This window comes from Tamandua tetradactyla, chromosome 4 (genome assembly GCF_023851605.1).
Source record: "Tamandua tetradactyla isolate mTamTet1 chromosome 4, mTamTet1.pri, whole genome shotgun sequence".
NCBI lineage: Eukaryota > Metazoa > Chordata > Mammalia > Pilosa > Myrmecophagidae > Tamandua > Tamandua tetradactyla.
Genome location: NC_135330.1, coordinates 13,421,829 through 13,437,457, shown reverse-complemented (window position 1 = coordinate 13,437,457; position 15,629 = coordinate 13,421,829). Strand labels below are relative to the sequence as shown.

Sequence of the window (15,629 nt, the reverse complement as noted above, 5' to 3'; positions counted from 1 at the left end):
CCTCCAGACCTGGGGTTGGGGGTTGGCACTGTGCACCTCGATGGAGAATCCACTTGAGGGCACAACGAGTCTGATGATTCCCAGGCTTCCAACCTCGGGCTGTAAGACTGAGCATTTCACCTTCCCCAGCCCTGTTAGTTCAGAAATGCCCTGTTAGTTGTTGGGTCTCTGGGGTGGGGAATTGGCCCTTGGTACTTCCTTGTGGCTTTCTCCCTTGTCCCCACCTCTCCACCCATGCACTCTGTGGGCACTGTGGGTGGAGAAAGGATACAGGCAGCAGAACATAGAGTGACTTTCTCACCTAGCAATTGTCAGATTGGCTCTGCTCTGTTTTGCATCCCCTCTACTCCTCAGGGGAGGGCCCCTGAGCCTTCCCCAAAACCAGTCATCTGTAGTAGCCTGCCTCAGGGTTGGGGGTAGTTGCTACACATTGCAGCAAGGTCTGTGGGTGTGGTTAAACTAAGTCTGTTGTTTCTCAAGTTCCCACATGGGAGCTCCCAACTGCAGGACTGAGATATAACTCCCCAGTTGGCTTTGAAGATGGAGTATGGGAGTGTACAGCTCCTCTCTCACCCCCTCTGACCAGCATGTTGCAGCCAGTCCCAGAGGTGGTGATGATTAAGTAAACTCATTTCATCTGTTTTAGTTTGTTAATGCTGCTGGAAAGGCAATATACTAGAAATGGAATGGCTTTTGAAAAGGAAATTTATTACATTACAAGTTTACAGTTCTAAGGCCATAAAAATGTCCAAACTAAGGCATCCAGAAAATCTTGACTCAAGAAAGGCTGATGTCTGTCACATTGGAAGGCATGCGGCAGGCATCTTCTGGTCCTTATTTCTGGTTCCGTTGCTTCAGCTTCTCATTCCAGTGGCTTCCTATCTAAGCATCTGTGGGCTTTCACTTGGTTCCTTTGGGACACAACTCTGGGTTCTGGCTTGCTTAGTATCTCATTGGAAGGCACATAATGACATCTACTGGGCTCCGCATCTCCAAACATCTATGTCTAGGCATCTGTTCTCTCTGTCATCACCCTAAGTATCTCCAAATGTCTGTATCTCTGTTGGATTTGAGCTTTCTCCAAAATATTTTCTATTTTAAAGGACTTCAGTAAACTAATCAAGACCCTCCTTGAATAGGAGGAGTCACATCTCCATCTAATTAAAAGGTCACACCCACAATTGGATGTATCACCTCTCCATGGAAACAATCCAATCAAAGGTTCCATCCAAAACAATAAGTCTGGCCCCACAAGATTGGATCAGGATTGAAAGAAAATGGCTTTTGTGGTGTACATAAGAGTTTCAAACTAGCGCACTACCTTTTCAGTCATAATTTCTCCAATTTTTAGTCCAGGTCCTCCCTATATAATGCAGATGTCCCTCTCTGGCCCCTTGCAGTCTGGAACCACTGTCTCACTTGTTTTCTACCTTTTCCCAAGTTATTCCATGATGGAGAAGTTAGCTCTGCCTCGTCTATTCTGCCATCTTCCCAATTAAAATTTAATTCCCCATTCCCTATCCCTTTCTTGGCCCCTGTAACTTGTATTCTAGTTTCTGACTCTATGAATTTGCTGATTCTAACAATTTCTTATCAGTAAGATCATACAATATTTATTCTTTTGTGTCTGGTTTATTTCACATAAAATGATCCCTTCAAGGTACATTCATGTTATCACATTTATCAGAAATCCATTCATTTTCATGGGTGCATGATATTCTATTGTATGTACATATTACATTTTGCTTATCCATTAATCTGTTGATAGGCACTAGGGTTGCTTCCATCTTTTTGTAATTATAAATAAAGCCATTATGAATATTGGTGCACAGATATCTGTTCCATTCCCTACTTTGAATTCTTTTGAGAATATACCCAGAAGTGGGGTTGCTGAATCATATGGTAATTTTATACCTAAGTTTCTGAGGAGCCATCAAATTGTTTTACTGTTTTCCACCCAGCTACATCATTGTACAGTTCCACCAAAATGAATGAGTGTTCCTGTTTCTCTATATCCTCTCCAACGCTTGTTATTTTACATTTTTTTAATAGTTGCCACTCTGGTGGGGTGAAGTGACATCTCATTTTGGTTTTGGTTTGCATTTCCCTAATGGGTAATGATGATGAACATCTTTTCCAGTGCTTTTTGGCCATTTGTTTTTCTTCTTTGGAGAAATGTCTCTTTAAGTCTTTTCCCCATTTTTAAACCTGGTTCTCTGTTTATTGTTAAGTTGAAGAATTTCACTATAAATTATGGATATTAAATCTTTAACAGATTTGTGGTTTCCAAATACTTTCTCTCATTCTATAAGTTATCTTTTCACTTTCATGATGAAGTCCCTCAGATGCACAAAAGTTTTTTAATTTTTATGAGGTCCCTTTACCTATTTTTTTCTTTCATCGCTTGTGTTTTGGATGTAAAGTCTAAGAAACCATTGCCTACCCCAAAGTCCTGAAAATGCTTCCTTATATTTTCTCTAGGATTCTGATAGTTCTATTTCTTATATTTAGATCTTTGATCCATTTTTAGTTGATTTTTGTATACACTGTGAGATGAGTACCCCCCACCTTTTTTTTTTTTTTGCATAAGGATATCCCGTTTCCCCACCCTATTTGTTGAGGACACTATTCTTTCCCAATAGAGTTGACTTGGCACCTTGTCTAAAATCAATTGACCATAAATATGGGTCTATTTCTGAACTCTTAATTTGATTCATTTAATCTCTATATCTGTCCTTGTGCCAGTATGTATCATGCTATTTTGATCACTGTAGCTTTTTCCTCATTCTTCATTCATTTTTTGTTTTGCTTTGTTTATACATGGGCAGGCACCGGGAATCGAACCCTGGTCCTCTGTCATGGCAGGCAAGCATTTTGCCTACTGAGCCACAGTGGCCCGCCCTCTTCATTCATTTTTAACATGATTTTGGCAATTGTGGCTCCTTGCTCATCCAAGTAAGTTTTAAGATTGGCTTTTCCATTTCTGCAAAGAAGGCTGTTGGAATTTTTATTGGGATTCTGTTGAATCTGTAAATCACTTTGGGTAAAATTGACATCTTGACAATATTTAGTCTTCCAATCCATGAGTATATATGTCTTTCCATTTATTTAGGTCATCTTTGGCTTCTTTTAGCAATGTTTTATAGTTTTCCATGTGTAAGTCCTTTCCTTCTGTGCTCTAGAGAAACAGAACCAACAGGGGAGATCTGTAAATATGAGACTCATAAAAGTGTTTCATACCACCAGGGGAACTGAAGAGTACAAAATCCATAGGGCAAGCTGTGAAGCTGGTGGCTCCGATGAAGGGTCTAGATGAACTCCACAGGACAGGCTCACTGGCTAAAGAAGTAATGAAAGAGTCTTCCTCAAAAGCCTTCAACTGATTGGATTATGTTGTGGGAGGCACACCTTAGGTGATCACAAATGTAGTCAGTCGCAGATGCAATCAACCGACTGATGATTTAATACACCAGCCTTCTGGTTTATCGACCATCCACGAAATATCCTTGCAATAATGGTCAGGTCAGTGCCAACCTGACCAGACAACTAGGTATAATCATTTGGCCAAGTTGACACCAGAAACTGACCATCACAACTTCTTGGTTAAATTTATTCCTAGATATTTTATTCTTTTAGTTGTTATTGTAAATGGATTTTTTCCCTTAATTTCCTCTCCAGACTGTTCATTACTAGAGTATAAAAACCCTACAGGTTTTTTCATGTTTATCTTGTGTCTTTCCACTTTGTTGAATTGCTTTACTAACCTAGTAGCTTTGTTGTAGATTTTTCAGAACTTTCTCTATATAGGATCATGTAATCAGCAAATAGAAAAAATTTTCTTCTTTTCTAACTTGGATGTCCTTTATTTGTGTTTCTTGCTTAATTGCTCTAACTAGAACTTCCAGCACACTGTTAAATAATGGAGGTGACAGTGGGCATTCTTGTCTTGTTCCAGATCCTAGAGGAAAAGCCTTCAGTCTTTCACTATTTTGTAGGATGTTAGCATTTTTTTAATAAATGCTCTTAGCATGTTAAGGAACTTTCCTTCTATTCCTGGTTTTCTACATGTTCTTATTTAGAAGTGGTGCTGGATTTTGTCAAATACCTTTTCTAAATCAACTGAGATGATCTTGTGTTTTTTTCCCCTTTGTTCTGTTAATGTGTGTATTACATTAGTTGATTTTCTTACACTGAACCATCCTTGCATACCTGGGATAAATCCTACCTGATCATAGTGTATAACTCTTCTCATGTGTTATTGTATTCCATTTGCTAGTATAATATTGAGGATTTTTGCATCTATATACATAAAGGATGGTTTGTAATTTTCTTTTCTTGTGGTATCTTTATCTGGCTTTGGTATAAGGGTGATACTGGCCTTATAGAATGAGTTAGGTAGTGATCCTTCCTCTTTCATTTTTTGGAAGAGTTTGAACAGGATTGGCATTAATTCTTGAAATGTTTGGTAAACTTCACCCATGAGGCCATGTGGTCTTTTCTTTGTTGGGATGTTTTTGAATACTGATTCAACGTCTGTATTTATAACTGGTCTGTTGAAACTTTCTATTTCTGATGCATATATTTATCTTGTTAATGAAAAAGTAAGTAGCAATACAAATAAAGTATGATTTTATATTAAATGAAAAGTCTAACATTATATGTTAACTATAATTTTAAATATATACACCTATATGCAATATATATTTGTAAAATGTAAAATCTTTTGAGATACAGACCAGACAGTTATTGGGATTACTTTTGGGAAGGGGTGTGTGATTGGCAAGTAGGGATTATACATTTACTTTTTTTTTTCAGTGGGAAATAATCTTAGTCAAAGAAGTATATATGTATCCTGCTTTGTATTAGGAAATTACATGGTAATTCATTTCACTACAAGTAAAACATTACAAAATATTTACAAGAAAATCTTTAAAATAACTCAAACACAAAAGCCAAGATGGGATGAAACAAACCATTTCCTTAGAAATCTCTAATCCAGTGCCCACAGAACACAAGAGAGTAGAGTGAAAAAATAAGTAACTAAGATTCCCTTGGTTACGTGTCTCAAATAATTGGAGAAGAGGAAGAAATGGGATGGAAATGATGATATGAAAGGGAATGGCCATTAGCATCACTGCTTCAATAATCGATCAATTCTGAATGAAATACCCCTTCTTACATGCAGTAAATTCTGATCAAAGCTAAACTTTAGGATATTTTCCCCCTGAAATGAGAAAATACCCTAATAGTGGAAGTAGCTCTTTTACCTTACCTTAATAAGAGCCTCTTTCTCCATGCACTATAGATGTGAACAGAAACCTGTTATGAAATCAAAAATTGTCATAGTAGCCCTCTACCTGTTTCATGAAAGCTTCACACACATCACCCCTACAGAAGGACCATATTTGGGGACTGCTTTGGCAAGAGGCACACTAGAACCATTCTCTGAATTTCTTTGGGGAGCAGCCGTAGCCCCTTTATTCTCCCAGCGTACCCTCAAGGCAGTGGGTACAAATCGAGTGATCTCTGCCTTGGGATTAGTGATCTGTAGCTTGGCACTGATGGTTGCTGTGGCTTCCTTCTCAATGGTGGTGGAACTCTGTCTTCTACCTTGGGGTCACTGAATCAAATTGTGTGGGGCACTTAAAAGCCCTGGAAAAGCCCAGGTGGGACAGGTCCAAATTGCGGCACCAAAGGTGGGCACATTGTGCCAGGACAAAGTAAAAGGACATCTGTGGTACATGGGGAGATGATTTTGGTAGAGGTCCCTGAGGAGGAGGCCCAGGAGGTAGATCAGGGGTGGGCCTGGGGGAGGGCCAAGGAGTTGATCTGGCCATGGTCCTGGAGGTAAAATTCCAGGTAAAAGCCCTCAGAGTCCTGGTATTCCAGGTGGTCTCAGGAACTGAGGAGCTCCTGGAGGTGGCCCAGGAGGAAGGTCTATAGGTGATCCAGGTGGCCATAAATGTAGTGCACGTGGTGATCCAAGAGGAGGTGGTCCTGGCACAGGAGGTGCTTGGATCTGAGAAGGAAGAACAGACTGTGGAGGAGTCTACAGGTGAAGAAAGTATAGATGTGCTGTCAGAAATATCTTCTTTGTGGTGTTTTTGAGGTTGCTTTTCTGCTTCAAAATCATCAGAAATATCTTCATGATCATCCTCTGAAAATTCCTCTACTTCTCATTCGTCCCCTGGGATTTCTCGACCTGCCATTAGAAGCATCAAGTCTTGAAGAGGAGTAAGTTCCTTCATCTTCTTTTTCATCCATTGATTTTCCAGGCATATCTGCAAATCGTACATTATTGTTGTCTCTCTCACTATCATCACAGTGCACAGATTCATCTCCCTCACTTTCTCTTTCTGATCTGTCAGTGTCACTGCCATCAGTGCTGTCATCATGATTATCCTGTTCCATGTTTCCAGGATAGCCGTCACCTTCACTGCTGCTGGAAACATCGTCATGATCTCACTGAGCAGGGCCTATATAATGTATCTTCATTTCACCAACAAGGAGGAAGACACAGGGCAAAGCCCACTTGATGGCTACACATCTGCAGGACTTGAGGAGGAGATAGACCAGTGGGAGGATCAGGAGGTTTTGCAAATGTGGAACACCATGTCCTCGAAGACAAAGTATTGAAACTGACCAAGGTGGCGGTCGGTAGGCTGAAGTCTTTTTAAGGATGGAAGGTGCCTGGGAACCAGGAAGTAGAATTTCTGGATCAAGATGTTGGAAGGAGCTTGAGGCATATCTGGCAAAGAAATACTTCCAACTTCCACAGGCTGAGCATTCCTGCCAGCATTAAAATATTGGCTAAGTTGAGCCCTCTTCTGTTCATTTTCTACTTCTAGCTTTCTCAGTTTTTTGAAAAAAAAAAATCAGGGAAAAATCTTATTTCTAGAGTCGTAGAATATGCTCAAAAGTTTCGCTCAGCTTTTTACATTTGTCTTACAGCACTTTCTCATTTAACTGTGACTCTTGCACAGGCTTAAACTCCATTTCATCCGATTTCTCCATGTCGCGGATAACTGCTTGGGTTCTTTGCAATTTCAGCTCGAACTGTTAGGTACTGTATTTGTCCCTTAATTCTCTCTTCCGAGCTTCCTTTTGAGCCTGGTCTGTGAAGTTCATAAGCTTTCTACTCTTAGTTGATGATGTAGATCTCCATCCTGTGTTTAAAATGTGTTGTTTACTTGTTCATTAGAAAAAAAAAAAAAGCACTTCTGCTTAGTTCTTGGGACTGCGAGAAGTGGAGCATGGGTGATTCCTGGCCTCTTTTACTTCATAGGCTCTTCATCTCGGCCTCTCAGTCAGCCACTCAGCCACAGCCATCTCAAAACCCTGCACCCCCACCCATACATTCACTTTAACCTCTACATATTTCAGTATTGTTTTTCATTTGTTACAACTATATATGCTATTTTGGTAATTTTTAAAACACTTTGAAAAAATGAGTAGCTCTGTGGCTATGAATGATCTTGAAGTGAAAAGATCAAGCAGGGCTCTGAGAGGGGAAATAACTTATGAGAACCCCATCTGGAGTATCAAGTGGATCAGACTATTTGAACAAATCCATATTCTCAAGGTGAACAATAACAGGTGGATTGGGGGGCAACACAGCAAACTGAAGTGGGACATAATAATAAAGGCAATAATTATCCTGATGTCATCGCCATTTATTGTTATGCACTAGGCTTTGGGCTAAGAGGTTTACATGTTGTCTTTGATGAGGAAACATGCTCAGAGAGTTTGAATAACTCACCCAAGTTCACATCAAAACCCATGTGATGGCAGAAAGGTGATTTTAGTGAATTCGATGTGGTGAGGGTAATCATAGGGATATGCACAGAAAGCTAAAAGAGCACAGGGGAGCCAAGCTTGGAGCTAGAGGGGGACACACCAAGTTGGGGAGGTTTCCTGGAAGGGAGGACATCACCATTGTCTTCAAAGATAATTAAGACTTAGATACATGAAATTGGAGAAGAAGCCACAAAAGCAAAGCTACAGAGAACTTTGAGCTCCTTAGAATTGTTAGAACATAAAGTATGAAGGATGGAATGGCAGACAGAGCTGGATACACAGTGGAGACGCTTTCATGCTATGTTAAAGAATTTGGATTTTATTTTGGAAATAATGGGGATCCATTAAAAGAGTTTAATTTTGGACAAGTCCTGATCAGATTTGCATTTTGGATGGTCACCCTGATGGCAGTCTGGAGGGTATATTTAAGGGAAGGAAGTCAAGGGGCAGGAATATCAGCCAGGCAACTGCAAGAGTCCAGGTAAAGGGAAGCAAAGGTAAGTGGAGACAGAAACAGTTTCAAGTCATGTTTAGGAGGTAAGATGAATAGATATTGGTGGAGGATTGGAATCTAGTCAGGAGGAGAGGGAAAGGAAAGCAATAATAACTAAGGCAATGAATGCTGATGCTGTATTTATTGTATGGGGAATGCCAAAGGATGAGTAGGGTTGAGGGGAGGAGAAGATAAGATCAGTTTGGGCTGTGTGGAGCTGGAGATTTCTGGGAGGTGCCTAGCAAAGAAGTCCAACTCTTTCGCCACACCCAGAGAACCAACTTCCTTCTGGACAGCACCTTGGGGAGGCCCCTCAAACTGTTTTTGCTCAACTTGCCCTAATTTTGTCATCGCTACTGCCATCATTGCCACACAGTTCCCCAAAGCCTTCTATACCTTTATGGTCTATTTTGGAAGGTGGCGTCACTGTTCATTCAGGCTCCCAAGCCAGAACCCTGGGAGTCCTCTTCTTGCCTACCACAATGAATAAATCCCCAACTCCTGTTGAATCTACCATTTAAACAGCTCTCCTAAATGTGTCCTTTCTTCTCCATTCCTAACACCACTGCCTAAATACAGACCCTTATCTTCTCCCAGCCGATCCTGCAATATCTCCTGAAACCTGCCTGCACGGCTCTCTCCCCTGCTCCAGTCAATCTTGAGAACTGTCCTTAAAGTGGCTGCTTAAATTGTAAATCTGATGGTGTCTATCTACCGCACTAAAGAACATCCACCGGTTTCCCATCACTGTGTAGTAAAGCACAAGCTCTATGGCATAGTAAACAAGGCCTTTCCTGACCTGCCCCCCCGTTGCCTCTCTAGGCAATTCTCCACCACTTCTCTCTCCCACCAGGCCCCAAACAGCCTTTACTGCACTTTCACTCATCAAGCCTTCGCAGCCTCCGCGCCTTCATACCTACCTGGAATATCGGGCCCTTGGATCGGGTTCCCAGGCAAACAGATTCTTTTAACTCTGAGAGTGCATGCAGGAGAGTAGCCTGGGGAACACGGGCTAGGAGTGAGAGAAGCAGGATTAAGCAAAAAGAGAAGCTGAAGTGCAAGGCAATTGAAGGAAGACCTCTGCCAACCCCACTGGGGCTCTTAAGCTGGGATAGTGCTTCATGGTTATCCCTGTACTGGGACATCGTGACCCCACACTGACCAGTCGTTGGATGCAGAATGCCCTAGAGAAGGAGCATAACCTCAGGCAAGGCAGTTTTCTTCCTCTAAAGGCAATTCCTGGAGAGGGACTCAGCTGTGAGGGAACACTCCCAGTAACTGCAGGAGTGAGTGCCTCCGTCCCCTGAAGGGAGAAGTCTGAGAAGGGGACTCTGGACAGTACGCTGCAGTGCTTACTACAGCAGCATTCAGAGACCTGGCAAGCCCCGCCTGGTCGTCAAAACCCAGCTCAGATGGTGCCTCCTCCCTCCCTCACCAACATACTTCTGAGTTAATTACTCCCTTCCTTGCACTACTTATATTCTTTGTATATATTTTTTCACTGTTGTGAAATCGATGTGCTTACATGTCTGTCTCCCCATACTCCCTCTCCGGTAGATGGTGCAGGAGTCTGAGGCCACACAGTCTGTATTTCAGAACCTAGCACACTGTCTAGCATGCATTGGCTATTCAATAAATGCATTGCAGCACTAATAATATGGAATTTATCATTGCTGGGGGCAGCCACAAGGTTATAAAATGAGAAGCCTGGAATCTAAATGGTAATGAGGATCAAAGGGAGGCAGATGGCAGAGAGGCTCTGAAATTCCTCTCCCCTCACTTCACTTGAGAACCAAGCTGAAGGTCCTGCTTGGAGGCCCAGGAGTCCCAGGTTATTGTGTCTGATGCTCTTTTTATCTACTTTGTCAACAGACAAGTAGAACATATGGAATAAAAACAAATAATTGGGAGAACAAATGTTAAAATAAATTTAATTTGAAATGCTAGTGATCAATGAAAGGGAAGGGTAAGGGGTATGGTATGTATAATTTTTTTTTTCTGTTTTCGTTTTATTTCTTTTTCTGAATAGATGCAAATGTTCCAAGAAATGATCATGATGATGAATATGCAACTATGTGATGATATTGTGAATTACTGATTATATATGTAGAAGGGAATGATGAAAATAGGAATGCTTGAGTTTATTTGGTATTTAAAAAAATAAAATTAAAAAAAGAAACAAAAAAGAGTCCCAGGTTAGAGTTGGGCAAGGTTCTGAGTATAGAACGTCTAAAGTGGGGCAAGTCCCAGCAAAAGACTAACCTGTAAATAGACACTTGGCTGATGGAGCTGGAAGGCAGAGGCAGATTTCTAGAGGGAAGGAAAGGGCTTCTAAGGAAGAGAAAATTAAACAGCTTCCTGCCTGTGTCCCGCACCTCACAGTGTCATTCAGATGCTCCAGAAGAAGGACACACAAACAGGAAAGTATTATGAGATACAGAACACACACAGACACACAAGTAAAATAGGCATAGACACGAAAAAGTTGATCTAAAAATTACAGACTCTTAATATATGTTAATAAAACATTAGAATTCTAGTATCTATTGATCTTTAATCAGCAATCAACTCTCCCTCACCTCCCAGAAGCCTCTGCCAATAACAGAATTTGTGATTGTAAGTCCTGCCACAATTCTTTCACCCTTTATTCACTGGTTTGGTCTTCTTTTAGGCAGTTTCTTAGCAACTCCTAGCCTGAGACAGGGAAGAGTGGAAACATCTCTGCTTGTGATCAGCAGGGGGCAGTGCTTCCCAAGCAATGATCAGATCAGGTTTCCAAGCTGGCTTAAGGGAGAGGACAGAGGATGTGGGAGCAAGTTCTTAAACCAAACGCATCTCTCTGGTCACACCTCCTGATTCAATTCTCCCTCCTTTTCTACTTCTTCAGTGCCCCTCTTCAGTTTCATTTCCGCTGTTCTCAGTTTAGCACATGTCATGGCTTGGGTATTTTCAACTCCCCAGAGAACAATGAGCTAAGGGATCCCCCACTCTGGTGTCTCCATAGTCTCTTGTCCCCTCCCACTCTATTTTAATTTCCATGGTGGTCAGAACTCATGAGCTTTAGGTTGAGCTTCTGACCAATACTCAGAAAGCTGCACAGGGTCTCGATTTCCAGGACCACCATTAGCCAATACATCAGTTCCTCTGTTAAAAAATAGAAAAGGTATGAAACTTAACCCCACAAAGGATAGGTCAGGCCTACTTAAAACCAGGCCTAAGAGTCACCTCCAAGAGAGCCTCTTTTGTTGCTCAGATGTGGCCTCTCTCTACAGCCAACACAACAAGCAGACTCACCACCCTCTCCCTGTCTACATGGGACATGACTCCCAGGGGTGTGGACCTTACTGGCAACGTGGGACAGAAATCCTGGAGTAAGCTGAGACTCAGCATCAAGGGATTGAGAAAAACCCTAGAATGAGCTGAGACTCAGCATCAAGGGATTGAGAAAACCTTCTCGACCAAAAGGGGGAAGAGGGAAATGAGACTAAGTGTCAATGGCTGAGAGATTCCAGAGTAGAGAGGTTATCCTGGAGGTTATTCTTACGCATTAAGTAGATATCACCTTGTTATTCAAGATGTAATGGAGAGGCTGGAGGGAACTGCCTGAAAATGTGGAGCTGTGTTCCAGTAGCCATGTTTCTTGATTATGATTGTATAATGATATAGCTTTCACAAGGTGACTGTGTGATTGTGAAAACCTTGTGTCTGATGCTCCTTTTATCTACCTTGTGAACAGATGAGTAGAACATATGGAATAAAAATAAGTAGTAGGGGGAACAAATGTTAAAATAAATTTAGCAGATTGAAATGCTAGTGATCAATGAAAGGGAGGGGTAAGGGGTAAAGTATGTATAAACTTTTTTTTTCTGTTTTCATTTTATTTCTTTTTTTGAATAGATGCAAATGTCCCAAGAAATGATTATGATGATGAATATGCAACTATGTGATGATATTGTGAATTACTGATTATATATGTAGAACGGAATGATCAAAATAGCAATGCTTACATTTTCTTTGTGTTTTTTTGGTATTTAAAAAAATTTTTAAAAATAAGAAAAAAACCACAATGAGATACCATCTCACACACAAAAAAAAAAAAAAAAAATAGAAAAGGGCAACCCTGCTCGAGGTATGCATCTTCACTGTGCAGAGCTGGTTTCGTGGAGCAAGGGGTGGATGTCAGGCTACTTCACTCCCCTGGCCTGGTGCCTTGCACTGTGCAAAAACTGTGCAACAGGACAGGTGTGTCTGCAACTTACTGCCCCTCGTTTAATGTGCGCTTGTGCTTAACGCTGCCAATGATCTAATTTGATCCTCATAGCACTTGTGTGTGCCAGACCTTATTATCTTCCCCATTTTACAGATAAGGAAATTGAGACCCAGGAAGGGCAGGTGGAGCAGAGTAAAGGTTAATGTGTTGCTGGGATGGAAGTCCTCTGGCTGCCAAGCATGGGCTTTCACTGCCCTCTACCACAATGTTGCTGCTGCCACCACTGCCACCTCACCTTCATCCCCCCCTTAGTCTTCCATCCAGCATGTCTGCTGGCTTCCTTCTCCTCTCCCTGCACTAACATTCTATGCCTGTGAGCTTCCTGCTGGCCTCTCTTCTGCCCACAGCCCTTACCCAGTCAGATTTCAAGAGTTCAAGAAAGGACACAAGAGAGCAACAAAGAAGTAGAAAGATTAAAGAAGAGGGTGGTATAAGGGACTTTCCAGAGAGGAAGAAGAGAAGGTGAAGAAGGCAGGCACTGCCTTGGGGATGGAGGAGGAGTGGAGGTAGGAGACATGAGGGAGAGGACCCTCCCGTCCCATGCCCAGACTGGGAAAGGGGCACAGGCAGAGCCTCCATTGTGTGGGCACAAAGAGGCCATATGCCTGGCAGCCTACAGTAATTTGTGTGGGGTGGGGAGTGGCTGAGAGCGGAGTCTCCCCCCACCTCCCACTAGCAAACCCCTGGGGCCCTGCCGTCTGCTCTGCCACTGGGGGTGGGGTTTGCTGAGAAAGAAGGCAGAAGGGAGTAATTATGACAGACAGGACAGCAGGGTCAGAGGCCTGCGGTAGCTACGGAGGGAGAGGGCATTATCACGGATGGGACACTTAGGAAGGGGCTGGAGGAGGAGAGGGAGAGGTGAGGCACAAGAGGTCCACTTTCTGGTTTCCCCAAGCCTCCCCATCTCCATCCCACAGGCACATGTGCTGGGTTTGGGAAGGAAGTGAGACGAGGGTCCTCAGATGCCCTCCTTTTCTAACAATTTCTTTCCTCCGTTCTCCCCTGTCAACCCAGAGCTCCTTCTTTCTCCTGAGTCTGGGGACTTCCCTCTCTCGACCCTCTCTTCTCCCATCGCCTTGCCCTGGCTCCTCCCCCCACCCCCACCTCCTTCTCCCATCCTGCAGAGCAGAGAAGCAGAGCGGCAGGCAGCCGAGGCCAATTGATTATCTGAAGAAATTTGGAGCTAGCAGAACAGCTGCAGCTGCCCCCTCTCACCACCCTCAGGCCCTGAGGGATCCCTGAGGGGAGGGGTCCAGTAACCCCTTCTGCTCTCCAGCCGGGGCAAAGAGAGGGAGACAGGAAGCTCTGAGGCCCCTGGCTGCTGAGCCTGGGTAGGCCCAAAGCATTCAAGGCCAGAAATGGAAGGTTTAGGTTTTAATCCCAGTCTGTCATCATGGGTGAGTCATGTCACCTTTCTGGACAGCAGGTGACCTGCCCTAAAAGCAAAGGTGTTGGATTGGCTGATCTCCGTGCTCCCTTTCAACCCTTGCATTTTGTAGTGCTCAGATTCCTCCTGTCTCAGTTCGGGCCTCCCTCTTGCCAGGCTCTGGAAGAAAACATTTCATACAACTCAGGTGGGGAAGGGAAGATGTTAAATCTTTCCTATCTCAGAGTTCCTCCCTAAGTCCACTTCAAACATCTCTTGCTGTTGATGTCATTCTTTGCTCTGCAGAGACAGTGCCCTTCAGAGACTGAAGGTTTTGCCATTTCCCTCCCCGTGCTTGCCTTCAGCCTTCTCCTATGACTTATGAACTACGTTTGGAAAGGATCTTAGAGTTCACTTAGCCAGTCTTCCTTCTGAAGCAGGAATGTGCTTTTCTGTATCTGTCTCTACGTGTGGTCGATTATCCAGCCTCTCAGTTTGGATGACTCCTTCTTCAGGCTGTCTCTTCCATCGCTGGACACCTCCGGGCATGGCAAAATTTTTCTTGGAGTTAAAATCTGCTTCTTATAACTTCCTCTCACAGGTCCTAATTCTGCCTTCTGGAGCACACAGAATGTCTAATTTTGTTTATTTCAATATTTGAAGACGGATTATCTTACTTGTAAAGATTTAACATCTTCCCAAACCTTCAGGTTTTCAACTATTCTTTCTATCAGTTGGTCTCCCGACATTTTGCCTTCTTGGCCATACAATTCTGAATACTCTCTAGTTTGTCAGTGTTCCTGTTAAAATATGGGAGCCAAAATGGAACACCCTTCTAGACTGGGTCATCTCAGGGAAGGCTAGGGGAGTTGGCAGCACAGGGCATAAGGAACCTGGGCTTGAGCCTTAGCTCTGCCCTCAACTAGCTGTGCGATCCTGGGCAAAGCCCTTCCTTCCCTCCTTGAGCCTTAGTTTGCTCATCTGTAAATTGATTTTAGGGTCCCTTCCAGGATTCCTTTGATGTTTCTTCAGCACTCCTTGTTCAGCTCTCACCCCATTCTTCTGTTAGCTCTAGATCCTGCTCTGTGTTCTCCCCAGTGCCCTAGGGCTAGGGAACTCAAAATGGACCCAGAACTGAGATTGCAAGGAATTCTGACCCAGACTGGGGAAGGCTATGTCTGTTTCATGCCACGGCTTCTTGCAGTAGCATGGACCCATAAACACGTGCTTAACTTGGGTTCCACAGGGATGCTCAGCTCCTGCCAAGACCCAAACAGCAAAAGCAGAAGCACAGGCTCAGAGAGCTCAGAAAAGGTCACTTAATGAGTGTCAAGGTGGGGGGTATATGGGGCTTTAGGTGGAAAGACTTAAGGTGAGGAGGTCCAGGACCTGTGTGTTACACCCTGCCCTGTACCTCTACGCCCTTCTCCCTGTCTTCACTTATCCCTCACGCTGAGTGCTCAGGCCCCCTCCCCCATCGGAGGAGTCTTCAAAGCCTAAGAAAGACCCTCCAGGCCCACACAACCGACCGGAACCTGCATGCCAGCTCAGCTTCCCAAGCCAATTGACTGAGCCACAGCCATGCCTGGTGCCAGAACGAGGTCACTTTAATTTTCCATTTTATATGAAATCAGAAATGCAATAAAAGGGAATCACACACAGGGCACAGGACACAGTCCACTGGGGCCTGCTATTGGGGGTAT

At 43.3% G+C, this 15,629-nt stretch overlaps 1 pseudogene; it reads right to left on the bottom strand.

Moving 5' to 3' along the window:
* Positions 1 to 5,330: 5,330 nt before the first annotated feature.
* LOC143680170 (WW domain-binding protein 11 pseudogene) lies at positions 5,331 to 7,781 on the bottom strand (annotated as a pseudogene).
* Positions 7,782 to 15,629: the final 7,848 nt, after the last annotated feature.